Source organism: Mirounga angustirostris, unplaced genomic scaffold (assembly GCF_029215605.1).
Source record: "Mirounga angustirostris isolate CCGP_5_RB_7025 unplaced genomic scaffold, mMirAng1.0.hap1 SCAF_1, whole genome shotgun sequence".
NCBI classification, from domain to species: Eukaryota; Metazoa; Chordata; class Mammalia; order Carnivora; family Phocidae; genus Mirounga; species Mirounga angustirostris.
This window is the reverse complement of record NW_026991709.1, coordinates 19,200,904-19,213,478: the sequence shown is the minus strand read 5'-3', so window position 1 is coordinate 19,213,478 and position 12,575 is coordinate 19,200,904. Positions and strand designations below refer to the sequence as shown.

The following is a 12,575-nucleotide window of genomic DNA, read 5'->3' as shown; positions in this document are numbered from 1 at the left end:
TACCAGGGAATAGCATAAAAGCTATAGAATGATGTTTCAGTTTTCAAGCCTGGCAAGAAAACGTCAGAGAGACTGTTGGACCTGAAGCCCTAGGTAGACAAGAATGAGAGCTGTCTCAGTAGTTTACTGTATGGATCAGGGAGCAAGGATCAAATGCAATCAATGGATTGATCAGCAAATATCTCTGTGGACAGATGACTCAAAAACAAGATGGGTCATATAACATCTTGAAATGACATACATCTCCCTGGAACTTAGACCCAAGCCAGGGAAAAGACAGACAGTTTAAGTGTCTGATGTCCTAAGAAACTAAAGATTCAAAGAGGCCTTGTAGATGATGCCACCCCCTGGAGCTGCCCCCGCTGCCCAGCCATGGTCAACCCCACTGTGTTCTTCAACATCACTGTGGAGGGCAAGCCCTTGGGCCCCATCTCCTTCCAGGTGTTTACAAAGTTCCAAAGACAGCAGAAAACTTTTGTGCTCTGAGCACTGGGGAGAAAGGATTTCCTTATAAAGATTCCTGCTTTCGCAGTATTATTCTGAGATTTCTGTGCCAGGGTAGTGACTTCACATACCATAATGGCACTGGTAGCAAGCCCATCTATGGGGAAAAATTTGATGATGAGAATTTCATCCTGAAGCATATAGGTCCTGGCATTTGTACAGGACAAATGCTGATGGTTCCCAGTTTCTCAACTGCACTGCCAACACTGAGTGGTTGGATGGCAAGCATGTGGTCTTTGGCAAGGTGAGAGAGGGCATGAATATTGTGGAAGCCATGGAGCGCTTTGGGTCCAGGAATGGCAAGACCAGCAAGAAGATCACCAATGCTGACTGTAGACAAATCTAATAAATTTGACTTGTATTTTATCTTAACTACTGGACCATTCCTTCTGTGGCTCAGGAGAGCACCGCTTCATCCCCATCTGCTTGAAATATTCTATAATCTTTGTGCTCTCACTGCACTTCTATGGGTTCATATTTTCCTTACGCTCCTCCAAGTCTAGCTGGATTGCAGAGTTATGTATATGATTATGAGATAAAAATTCATATAATAAAATAAAGATAAACAACAAGAAAGATTCAAAGAAAAAATTTAGTTGATATGTAGAAGAATCAAGTCATGTTTCTTACATTTCTGGTTTATTTTGGACTGAGATTTGTACCTGTTATAACAGGTAATGTAATTAACACTTACATCATGAATTACTGTTTGTTAGTTAGTTTCCAAGTACCCTGATCTCCCAGATTTTCCTAATATCATGAGCACAATGAAACTGTAGGGCATCACCTATAGAACCATCTAATTTCTTGTCATCTGTCCTCACACATATTTTTCACTTCATATATTTGCTCACATTGTGCATTTCCCTTCTTTCTTTTCTTCAGTTTTTTAGTGAAGAGCTACTATGTGCAAACCATGATAGAGTAATAGTGTCTTTGTCATTTAAGTCCCACGTTCTATGATTTTATATGAGCTATCATTTATTGTACATTTATCATAGTAGGAGCTTTACAAAAACTATCTCCTCTTCACAAACACAAAAAGTGTGAGTTTGGCGTCATGATTCCTTTTTACAAACTGAAAACAGAAGCTTGGAAAAGCTGCATAACTTGCCTAAAGTCAAAGTGATTGAAAGTAAAGGAGATGAGCCTCAAAATCTCTTCTGTTTCTAAACCACCAGCCCAAGTTGATCTCTGGTTTGCTACCACTTTTTGAAAACATTGTCACTTCAACGTTTAGTACCTAATTTTCTTTTTTTCTTTTTTTTCCCTTTCTCATCACACAACTAGCTCACAACAAATGTTCTTTATTATAGGATGTCCTATTATGTCATTACTTATGTTTTACACTTACCTTCTAAACCAAATTGAAAACAACCAAAGGTCATGGATGAGGCGTCCTTTTAGAGAAGCTTTTCCCCATATTTCTTACTTTGCCATAAATAGTAGTGAACTTCAAGCAATATTTAATCTTGCCATAGTCTCTCCCCTTAAAAAAAAAGAAAAAAATAAACACCCTGACATTTTCTTATTCCTCTTTTCCTCTAGATACGTATCCTATCTCTTTTCTTCTTTCTACAGCCAAGATTCTTTAGAGTGTCTGCATTCTCTGTATTTACTAGCTCACCTCCTATTCACTCCCCAACACACTGCCATCTGACTTCTTCTCCCACTAAGCCACTAGGAGCTCTTTGGAATGTCACCAATAAATTTTTTTATGCAAAACCCATTGAACACTTTTTGGTCTTTATCTAATTAGTTGTGTGGCACATAAATATGTAGAATAGCCAAATAGAAAGAGGGATTGTGTGCCTTGAGCAGTTTTTCAAAAGTAAAACCTTTAAAGCACTTATTTTTGAGATAATATGTTCACATAACCAGGACAGTTGTTAAAACTATGGTGTAGAGTTCAGTAATTCATCAGTTACATATAACGCCCAGTGCTCATTACATCACATGCCCTCCTTAATGTCCATCACCCAGTTATCCCATCCATACCCGAAATTAATGATACACTATGTTGACTAATTGAATTTAAATAAAAGAAAGAAGGAGAGAAAGAAGAAAGAAAGAAAGAAAGAAAGAAAGAAAGAAAGAAAGAAAGAAAGAAAGAAAGAAAGAAGAAAGAGAAAGAAGAGAGAAAGAAGAAAGAAAGAAAGAAAGAAAGAAAGAAAGAAAGAAAGAAAGAAAGAAAGAAAGAAAGAAAGAAAGAAAGAAAGAAAGACCATGCTGTAAATAAGTAGAGGAATCATTGTGTAAGCTAGGTAGCATGACACAGACAGAAAAGTCCAGGGCTTGCTCCTTTCTGAACAGTGGAGTTCTCCTTTACCTAATGGTGGCGGCCACCCAACTGACATGAGAACTTGAAATCCTCTTCTTAAAAAGTGTCTTCCCTTGGACTTTGGGAACCTGCAAGCTTCCTCCTGTACCACTTCCATGGCCTGAACCTCTATTATCTCAGCTAATTTCTACTCATGCTTCAAGTCTTCACTTAAACGTCTCCTCATCATAGAAGCCTTCCATGACTCTCCAGGATTAATTAAATCCCCCTTACTTTAGACAACTTTACATCCTCTTCCATAACACTCATCACAGTTGTAATTATTTATTGAATATCTGTCTTTGCTAACTGTGATCTTTAGGAGGATAGATGGTCGTTTCACTATCACAGCCCCAGGGCCCAACAGAGTATCTGGCACATCAAAAGTGCTTGATAAGGGCGCCTGGGTGGCTCAGATGGTTGAGCGTCTGCCTTCGGCTCAGGTCATGATCCCAGGGTCCTGGGATCGAGTCCCGCATCGGGCTCCCTGCTCCTTGGGAGACTGCTTCTCTCTCTCTCTCTCTGTCTCTCATGAATAAATAAATAAAAATCTAAAAAAAAAAAGTGCTTGATAACTATTCCCTGAATTGAACTGAATTGAAATTTTCTTAAGTTGACTTTCTAATCACATTTTAGCAGGTACATTTATAAACATAGTAACATTAAAAGAAGAGGGTTGTTATGATGCTACAATGTCTAGAAGAATTCTCAAAAAGGATCCTTGAAGAACTCGAGAATATTTAACCTACAGACGAAAAAAGCGTTTAAAGCCTATCATATGGAATAGAGCCTAGAATTACTCCCTGTGACCAAACTAGATCACAGAGGAACAATTCGGCTCCATATAGGAAAAGACTCTCCAACAATTGAAGCTAGCAAAAAATAATAATAATAAAATAATAATAATAATAATAATAATAATAATAATAATAATAACCTTGCATCAAAGTGGGAGCAGTTCTCTGCCCCTGCTCTAGTTTAGACAGACATGATCCTGAGAAGGGATTTCCCCTCACTGGACAGGTAATTGGAGAATATGTGTCCAGAAGATACTTCCACACTCTCAGGTTTCCTTTGTAAGTGAAGGAAAAGTAAAAACAATATATCATCTCTCTTCCCCTTGAACCATCCTAAGTTTAAAAGGGAAAAGATGCATAAAGCAGAGAAAAGGTAGACCATAAACTCTTCAGAAAAGAATTGTGTTTAATATACACTGTTGTTATGATTTATTTTCCCCCCAGGTGTATTGGACTTGTTCTAATGCTATTTTCATGTTCGATTTGTTTTTAGTTGAGGTTTGTTTGGTTGATTGGTTGGTTTATTTGTTTCTTAGTATCTGCTTTATCCATGCAAAGAACTTCTTGTACTTTGCCCTTTATTCTGAATTTTGTAGCCAAAGTTTGTGGTTCAACAAGGAGCAATTGCTCAACAAACATGAAAATGATGATTGCTTATTGTTGGTATTAAATGCAATTACTCAAAAATTTAATAAACACTTTTATAGAAGCTCAAAATTTCCAGTCAGAACACATCCCTTGAGACATGGCTGGTAGCAAGAAGTAGCTTGTTCAAGACAGTTTAGAGGGGGAAAATTATTTTTGAAAGAAAATCATGAAGCCATAATATTAGTTTAATTGATAATAGGGTTCTAGGGTTAAACACACTTTCTGCATTAGTAACCATTTTATTTCAGATACTTTCTGTCTGGCCTTTCTTGACTCTCAATGCCAGGAAGAAACAGATGGCAAATATGGAGGCATGTGGAATTAAAATTACACAAGCAATTCTCTAACAAGACAGACACAGTATTGAAGCTGAGATTTTTTTTCATTTAACCCATTATTTTTAATATCATTTAGTCTTTCTCTACTATTCAGCAATATAGCACATACACAATAGTTTTCTTATAAAGAAAATCAAACTTTTTTTCTTTTGAGAAAATAGGTGTTTTGGACAATTCAAATAAGCCCATTTAAAAATAAAATCACTAAATGATAAATTTAAATTTGACCTGAACAAATATTAGAGCATGTCAAATTAGAGCATAATGAGATTATTTTTATCCCTTTGTTACTCATTCTACAGACTATAGAGAATTTTTATTGAGTTTCTCAACAGACTGCAGACATTTATTGACATTGGGAAGGACTTAGGAGAAGCAAATGAGAAGATACATACATAAGCATATCAGGGTGGTGTAGGGGAATGGGTTTACAACATGGTAGCAGCCTGGGCAGGAGGAAGCACACCTCTTACACAGCCAGATACTGCTCAGAGTGGTTCAGTATTAAGACCAAAGCAGGTAACCAAAAGTGAGAGTCTCATGAGAACCGACTGAGCCTCTAAAACCTCAAAGGTTGGCTGGATAGGGTAGTGTTGGGCAAAGCCTCAAGCTACTCTATCTTGACATCAGAGAGATTTCTACTTCTGGAAAACTGGAGTTGGAGTACTTTTCCCTATTCCTTCTGCTAACTAGAGCATAAATAAACAAACAAACTGGGACATAAAATCAACATAAGAAGACTCTGAAAGATGGAGAGAACATAAGGTCTGGCTAGAGATTTTGAGACCCATGGAAAGACACAGTGGTAAGTTCTCTAGGTTTTTGGGTTTGGGGTTTTGGTTTTGGGTTTTCTTTGCTTCAGTTATTCCAGACTGCTTTCTGGAAAAGCCAGTAATCCAGAAACACCAATAGGCACCTTAAGAAACACCAACAGGCACCTTAAAAAAAAAAAATCTAAAGTAAAATAAACCTGCTCCCATTATCCAAAAGGAGCATCCCAATCAGAAAGAAAACTTTTCTAAAATAACCATCCTGCTCTAGCTAAATACCACAGAGAAAACTGTTCCCAGCCCCCAACCTTACTCTCACCAGCAAAGGCCAAGTGGGGTACACAGACTTTCACCCTTGCCAGGCGCTAATGAAGCACCCCAACCCTTCCACTAGCGTGATATCAGAGAAGACCCATATTGGGGCAGGGCTCTTCACTATGCCAGCTCCCAACCCCCACCCAACCCCATCCCTGAATTGTCAGTGGGGAAGCTGGATTTCCATCCCTGCTCCTCCCTCACCCCACTGGATTGTGTCAGGGGTGGCCTAGAAGAAAATCAGAACTTTCATCACTACCTAGTGGTAAGAAGGACATCCTCATCCTTGTGGTGTTGGTGGAGGCCATGTGAGGAGAAGTAACAAGGCACTCATGCCCCTCCAAGCTAGGGCAGTATCAGCAGAGACCTAGCAAAAAGCCTGAGCTTCCACCCACACCCATACCCAGCAGTAATGAGGATCACCTCTTCTCCAGTTGCCAATGGGAAGCATGGATTTCCACCCCACCTTGCTGTCATTTGGCAGTACCCCCCTTCACCTACCAGTTCTGAGCCAGAAGAGGCCTATAACAGATTTAAATAAGATCTAGACATCTATGTTTTAATCAAAAATCATTCATCCTACCAAGAACTAGGAAAATCTCAATGTGAATGAAGTGACGTAATCAACAAACACCAACACCTAGATGACAGGGAGGTTAGAAATATCTGACAAGGATGTTAAAACAGGAATCCAACAAACATGCTCCAACAAACAATTATAAACATGATTGAAATAAATGAAAAAAATAGAAAGTCTCAGCAAAGACAGAAAATATAAAGAAGAATCAAATGGAAATTTTAGAATTGAAAAATATAACACAAGAACAAAAAATTAATGAATGGTCTCAGCAGCAGAATAGAGAGGACAGAGTAAAGAATCAGTGAACTTGAAGAGAGAATAATAGAAATTTTCCATTCTGAAAACAGCAAATTGGCTGGGGGTGGGGGGAGGGGAGGTGGAGACACATCAGGGACCTGTGGAACTATAACTGAGTATCTAACTTGTGTGTCACTGAGTCCCAGAAAGGAAGGAGAAAGAGAATGGCGCTGGAAGAGTACTCAGAAAAAGAATCTGAAGATCAGAATAACACCACTAAGCACCCATCAGTTCTCTGCTTTACCCATCTCACCCATCCTTAGAGTCTTAGAGTCTGGCTTGCTGAATTTTGGGAAAAAAATATTGGCTCCACAATGCAGCCCAGAGGGCAGTCAATTCTGCATCCCAAGCCCAATTCAAAGATACGATTTTTGGCAGAAGTTGTGTAAATTAAAAACTCCTTTCCTGACTCTAATAATTTCCCAGTTCACTCTTAGTTCTGATCCCTTCCCATGAAGTGAACCTGAGACAGCCTCCAGAGACATAGCGTAGGGTTGTCAATGGGACCACAGCCCAAATTAGGCAGTTGGAGCTGTATCTGGCCATGAGAACGGACAGATAGGGTGAATCTGACCCTTGGATTTTCTATTCTGGGGCAGGGTAACAAAGTCTACTCCTATCCTCCTCCCTTTAACAAAAGCCCCTGGCTGGGTGCTATGAGTAATGCTTCGACCTTGAAACCACCTAAGAATTTGACCTTTAAATAGTTAAAGAAAAGCTGTGATTTCCAAAGTTTCTAACAATTCTTGGATTGCTAAATATGCACTGCAAACTGGCATTTTGTTTCAGACGACAGACTGGGATTTCAAAAGGCAAAGTCTGGGGCAGAGTCTGGAATGAGGAGGTTAGAAAAAAAGAAGCTAAATTCTTCCACTGAACAAATTATCAGTAAATTGCACATGCAGTGATAATGTCCGTTTTGAGAGGTTTTCTTTGAAATGGGTGGAAGATGAATTTGGGGACTAGGAGTAAAGGGGGGAAGACCCTAAAGTGAAAGAGTAGACCCACAAAAATGACAGCAGGTCAGGGACCCAAAAAGAAGTATAATAAGGTAAGAGTCCCCCAGAGCAGAAATGACTGAGGAACTTGAGAAAAGGTTATTCACTTATTCGAACTTAAGCTGTTTACTGAAGTGTGCTGTAATTCCTTGCCACTTTCACCAAGCCTTTATGTAAAGTTCTCTGTTTCAGGTCTGGGCTGGAGATACAAAGGAAAAACAGAGGACAGGTGACTGTCTGTGGCTTTGAATGAACTGGTGTGGGCAGGAGACAGGTACAGCAGGATGGCAGATCCAGAGTGAATGAAAGGGAAACAGGAAGAGCAAATGGGAGAATACATGAGAAGAGAGTATCTTGTACCCATTGTCCTCCACTCCCCTACCCCGGGGAAATAAGAGACAAGGTATTAGACTGACTGCATCATTTAGTGCATTTGTGCAGGCGGGGCTCAGTTATTGGATTTGCATCTGAAAGGCCAGAGTTTTGACTTCAGAAGGCTAAAGATCTTGGGAACCCTTAGCTCACATTTTTCTTCTTGAGGGTTCTTGAAATCTTACAACTTATAGTATCTGCCATTGATCATTATAAAGGTTTCCAAGTGGAGCTGGGTGAGCTTATCCCTTAGGCTATTACATGGGTTTGTGCATGTTTCCTATCCAGGGTTCCCTGTCAATAAATAAGACAAATATTAAAATGACATAAATCTTACATAGCAAATAGAAGACAGATATTCTAAAACAAAAAGTATCAGTCCAGTTGTCCTTGGCTGGACCTAATTATAAATAAGGAAGTGTGTGTCGGCTGGTAGAGAAATCATGTTGGGTGTTATGTAGAAACCTGGAGCAGAAAAGCACTGGCCACTTAGTGTTTAGTTACCTCCACCACTTACTTAATGCAGGTGTCTCGGTTTGAGTCTCCCTGATCGCAGAGCCTAAGATGGGGACTTGAACCTGGGTACAGGTGGTTTATTTGGGATGAGATACCAGGAAGTAGAAATGAGGGAGTGGGAGAGTGAGAAGAGAAAGAGAGAAGGAAATACAGAGCTGCATTTTCATAGAGAATTTGATTCTGCCAGGCCCTCTGCAAAGAAAACCAGTACCTCTCCGAATCATCCCTTCCAAGGAAAAGGAGAAGGAAGCATTACTCCAACAGCTTCCCATCATCTTTAGTTAGACTGCTCCCAGTTAAGGACTGCTCCCAGAAATCCCTGCCACTCCCAATCTATACTTCTTTGAGCCAATTCCCATGAAAATAAGACAGCTGCCAGCAGGTGAATCTGAACTCCCAGGGTGTGTCCCTCAAAGCTGTGGCTGAAATCAGAGGTGGGTTAAGAGGAAGAGATGCAGAGTACAAAGAGCCTCGGCCACAACCCAGTGCCCAAAGCAGCCACCCAAGTTCATGACATATCTTTTCCAGCTCCCACAACAAACTTGTGAGTGGCAGGCAGCCCAAGAGTAGAATTCAGTTTCCTGACCCCCACCCAAAAGTAAAGCTTTTCCTCTCTTTATCATGCCTGCTCCAAAAAATTCAACCTTCAGCAAATCAATTAACCTACTTGTTCAATTAAATTGTTACCAACTGAAAGATAAATAGTATTTGTCACTGCCCTCATGAAGCATATGATTCACTAATAGAAACAAACACATGAAGAGATAATTTCTAATAACATGGGGAAGTCAACTAAGGAACTATAAACAAGGACAGAGAAGGCTGGAAGAGAGCAGTGATGGGGCCCTGAGCCCAGCAGGGGAGTGGGGCTGTGGTCAGTGATGTACCCTTGAAGGGGGCATTCTAGGTGCATGGAATGGCTCGAAACAGACACACACACACACACACACACACACCAGGAGGCTGTGTACTTCTCTTTTCCTTATTTGTTCCTTCCAACTTTTATATCTGATGACAGTGCATTACGCTTTTCCTTCATAATAACTTTTTTTATGTATAAGAACTTTTTTATGTTCATCCTATGAAGACAAGCTACTTATGGTTTTGTTCGTTTATATAGGTGTGTGGGATTTGGGGGGGTTGTTTGTTTTATTTCTCTACCCTCGGTACAAGCCTATTGAGACTCTCAATATTTGGTGAATGATTTAAGGAATGAGTGAGTGAGTGAGTGATATTTATAATCTCCTTGAATTCTATAACCTACAAGAAGATTCGGAGCGTTCTATAGTAGACAAGTCACAGGTTCATCGATTAAGAGAAAACAAAAAATCCAGGAGGTGTAATACTGCATCTCTAAGACATTTGATTATTTTATCTGTCCTGAAACAGTAGATAATGTTCCAGGAAAAGTTGTTCATTTCCATAATCTAGAAAGTATAAGGGTTTTTTTGAATTTTAAGAAAAATCTTTTATTGAAGTATAGTATGCATACAGAAAAGTGCACACACCAAAAGTGTAAAGCTTGATACATTTTTATGAACTGAACCCCTCAAGTAATTGTAATCCAGATCAGGATCTAAAACATTACAAGTATTCTGGAAGTGCCTAGCAAGTATAAATTTTAAATAGCTTATTGGAATTATTTGGATGTTTATGGATGTTAAGGCTTTATTCACCACAAACATCACCTCTATATAGAAATAGAGGGGAATACAGGAGTCCAGTTGCTCTTTTATAAGTTAACATCCTCTTCTTTAATATGTGTCTGGGGTTCCTAGAGCCCGCAAGCATTTTATGGAGTTGATGATGGGTATGTCCATCTAATCAGCACTCTAAGTGCAGGGCTTATGGTGTTGGCTGCTAATTGAACCTGACCTTGGTAAGTACATTGACCCCACAGTAGCTTGTCTGCATTCTCAATTCAGCAAGTCATGTGTAGTAAGGTTGGATATTTTGTTTTCACTTTTAATTTTGCATTCTTTGTAAAGTTTAATTTTTATGTGTGGATTACTATATAATTTGAATACCAACTAATATGTGATATACTTATCCAAAGGAATAATCTTTGGACAACTTCTTCAATAATTTTTGTAGAATTGGTGATGGATTGGTTCAGGTACATCTGTACTTAAGAGGCCTAGGCTTAGTTATGACTTAAAGCAGAAAGTTACAAAATAGTATATAAATTTAGAAAATATAATTTTCAGGGAGCAAATTCAAGCTAGCCAATCCATCCAGAATAGTCAATTTGAAAATTTCATTCTTTCAACAAACACTTACTGAGTATCTATTATGGGCCAAACATTGTGCTACATATTAATCCCAAACATCAAGGGACTTACAAGTAAACTTTCTATTTATATTAAATTACATTGGAAAATATTGCAAAGCCTCAAAACTCATGCTAGGCACAGAAGTATGCTGGGATCAATCAGCAATCAGTATGGAAAAAATTTTTAATTCAAGAGTTAAACTAGAAAGGAAGAAAAGTGATGCCTGAGTTTATTAACATGTTACATACTTATGGGCATCAAAAATGAGGTCAGTTTCATGCCCTAATAGCTAACACTTTAAAAATCAGAAAAAGAACTATTCTGGGAAATTGGTTTTCCTATATGAAAACATAAGTATTAATGGATATTTCAATATGAAGAGAATAGTTTCACATTTTAAATGTATCTATCTTGATACTGTCCCTTTAACCAGTCTGTTTTTCATTATTTTATGGCACAACGTTTGAATAGATTTAATTTCGACCACTTTAAAACCTTTGAGAGGATGATTCTGGTCTAATTCATTGATCTAATATTATTATAAATAATTATCTTAATTTTGTCAAATCCTTTTTAGCCAACAGAGTGATCATCTTGACACTTAGTTAAAGGGAAACACAAAAATCAAATCTAAATAATAAATTGAGTTAAAAGTTTGTGACCAGAACTTACTCATGTATCATAGGAAATAAAAACATAGCTATAGAATTTTTTAAATTACTATGACAAATATTCTATCCCACCAAACACCTCTATGTTCTCTTCTCTCTCTCTCTCTGTCTCACTCACTCTTATACACCCACACACCCACTAGACACAATCTTGTTGAGTCCTTTAATCAGTGGCCCATGAAACATTGTTCTTTGTCACTTTCCTTTTTTACTTTTTAGAAAAGGAATATGATAGTATCTGTTACTACGTAAGATAGTCAGTGGAAATTTGAAGTAAATTTCTAGATAGCTGTCCATAGTATACACTTTTTTTAAGTAGTAAGAAAATTGAAGAGTGTGTTGATTTTATATTCTTAAGTACCCAAATTTTACCTTCATTATACTTAATACATACACATGAATAAAAAGCAACGTTTGTAGTCTTTCTCCTCAGTTATATTGAACATACATTTTATTGTGAAGGCACTAGAGAAAAAAGGGAATATTCTTCCAAAATCAAGTTCACTTTTCCAGAGAACTGTTTCATATTTATTCCAAAGGCAATAAGAGTTCCTCACATCCAAATGACATATAGGAAGGAAGAAAAAAAAAAAAACACGTAATTTCCAGGAAGAACTAAAACTTTTTTGAAAACTTTTCTGGGTTCTCCCATTTCTACTTAGAAAGTCACTGAAGTGACAAGACTTCAAATAAGGAAATTCCCCTCTGATTATAACTTACACTAGGTCAGAGAAGCCTAGAGAAGTAGGTATGGCCTGGGGACACACCCTAGGAGGTTACCAGTTGTATAGCAGTCAGTCTCCTCCCTATGTAGAAAATATCCTTCAGACCTGACAAGTCCCTAGGGAAATAACTTGGACTTTATATAAAATGCCATGGAAATTCTCTTCTCTTCTGCCCTTCCTATCTTAGCTTCATAGAATCAATCTATTTCCAACCAAGTCATTTTCCTCTATATTTTCATAAACCTAACTATAAAAGGAGAAACATTCTATTGTTCATTTTTATGCTTTTTTATAAACCTCTAAAGTTCTTAAATTTTTTATAAATAAAAGGAATAGATCTTTGAAGGTACACAGAGCGTAACAACAAAAGGAAGGAAAGAGAGAGAAAGAAGACAAGATACAGAGAAAAGTACAAGTGGAATAAAAATCTCTTCTTGAAAAGAATTGACCC

At 38.1% G+C, this 12,575-nt stretch overlaps 1 long non-coding RNA gene and 1 pseudogene across 1 annotated transcript in view; one reads left to right on the top strand and one right to left on the bottom strand.

Annotated features, from left to right (window-relative positions):
• LOC129045358 (uncharacterized) overlaps nt 1–12,575 on the bottom strand; it is a 77,913-nt gene that overhangs the window by 8,417 nt on the left and 56,921 nt on the right. Inside the window, exon 5 of the long non-coding RNA XR_010407851.1 lies at nt 1,859–1,993. This is a non-coding gene — a long non-coding RNA (uncharacterized LOC129045358). The remainder of the gene's footprint in view (nt 1–1,858; nt 1,994–12,575) is intronic.
• Nucleotides 373–850, top strand: LOC123863272 (peptidyl-prolyl cis-trans isomerase A-like; annotated as a pseudogene).